This window comes from Sinocyclocheilus rhinocerous, unplaced genomic scaffold (assembly GCF_001515625.1).
Source record: "Sinocyclocheilus rhinocerous isolate Xijiao unplaced genomic scaffold, SAMN03320098_v1.1 scaffold2006, whole genome shotgun sequence".
Lineage (NCBI taxonomy): Eukaryota > Metazoa > Chordata > Actinopteri > Cypriniformes > Cyprinidae > Sinocyclocheilus > Sinocyclocheilus rhinocerous.
Window position 1 is genome coordinate 9477 of NW_015641062.1, and position 1981 is coordinate 11457.

Here is a 1981-nt window from a genome sequence, read left to right on the forward strand (position 1 = left end):
TGCAACAGGACCAATGATAATCAAATATCGTAGCGATACAGATTATGATATTCAAGGTGATGAAGACATTAGTCAAAATGATTCATTATGGGAAACAGCCCAAAATAATGAGTGGTATAGATGGGCAGCCTTTACTGCTAGAGGGACAGGAAAAGAAAATTGCTTGCTGTGCTCCAAATCTCCGTTAAACAAAGTGATAGCCATACCAAATCCATATGACTACCAAAAATGTGCCGAATTTGGGAGAAACTTTTGTCATTTAACAGATTTTACCAGACCATATTGTATTGCTGAATGTCTAGGATTTTTGGGAAATCCTAAATTAACAGATTATTTTTATAGACCACTCTGGGGATCTTGGTGTCAGTATTCAGATGTCAGCCAAAATATAAAAATTGAAAAACAGAAAGTAGAGATTCCGAAATGGTATAGCATAGATTATAAAAAGGAATATGAGTGTTTCCATAAACCAAAAGGAACACAAGATGTGGGCAAGTTTAAAGGGAAATGTGCTATTATTTGGTATATAGATAAGAAAAATTCTTGGAAATCAGGACTTCCTTCTAGAGCTCCAGGACTTTTAGCACTCGGAACAAATAAAGGAAGTAAAATAGCACCTGAAAAATCAAACTATTGCTTTACCTCCTATAGAAATTTATGAAGACCAATAAATAATAGGGGGAAGTCGTGGCCTAATGGTTAGAGAGTCGGACTCGTAACCCAAAGGTTGCGGGTTCGAGTCTCGTACCGGCAGGGATTGTAGGTGGGGGGGGGGAATGTACAGCGCTCTCTCCCACCTTCAGTACCACGACTGAGGAGCCCTTGAGCGGTGTATGTGTGTGTGTTCACTGCTGTGTGTGTGCACTTTGGAAGGGATAAATGCAGAGCACTAATTCCAAGTATGGGTCACCATCCTTGGCCACATGTCACGTCACTTTTTTTTTCACATTTTTTAAATAATAATAGCAGATTTCTTTTGGATCTGTGGAGGTGAGATATTATTGCCTTCTTTACCAGTTGGATGGAAAGGTACATGCATAAGAGTACGATTACTTCAAGAAATTGACATAGCTCAATGGGGAACAGAACAAAGCACAAACAAGGAAGACAACAGAATTAGAAGAGGTTACGAGCCAGACCCCAATGTATATTTAGACTAAATTGGACAACCGAGAGGAATTCCCAAAAAATTCAAGGCAAGAGATGAAATAAAAGCAGGTTTTGAGTCAATATTTGTTTGGATCACACCAAACAAAAATACAGAGTGGATTAATTACATTTATTATAATCAACAAAGATTCATTAATTATACTGATGATGTGTTATCCTTATTAGGAGACCAAGTGCATGCAACAAGTAGAATGACATGGCAAAACAGACAGGCTCTTAATTGACTCTTGGCAGACAAGGGCGGAGTTTGTGTTATGTTTGGAGATCAATGTTGTACCTTTATACCAAATAATACTGCCCCTGGGGGAGCTTTTAGTGAAGTTATGACAAAAATTAAAAAATTAAGAGCTGAAGTTACAGCAAATGCCGGAAGAGACGAACGAATGTGGGATTGGATTGATCTGAAATTTGGAGCATGGGAAGTATGGTTTGCTAAACTGGGAATGTTTTTAGGAGTTGACATATTAGTAGGAGGAATATTATTTTGCTGTATATTACCTATATTAAGAACATTAATCGTCAACGCTACTGTTAAGCAAATGGAAATGATAAAAGTCCCAAATAATCAACAAATAATTACAGAAAGGAACCTGGATGAATATTATGAAGGATGGCTAAACTTAAATGAGCAAACTTTGGATGATAGTTCTAGTGACTCTAATGAGGACGAAGAAGAAGTGTAAAGATGAACAATACCCTGGGTATAAGTGCTAGCCTATCTTCTGCCCAAGGGTGGCCCTCTAGGATGCGCAAAATATCTGGGCTGAAGATCAACTATTCTAATCTTGTGATATTCTATGTGTGATGTTTT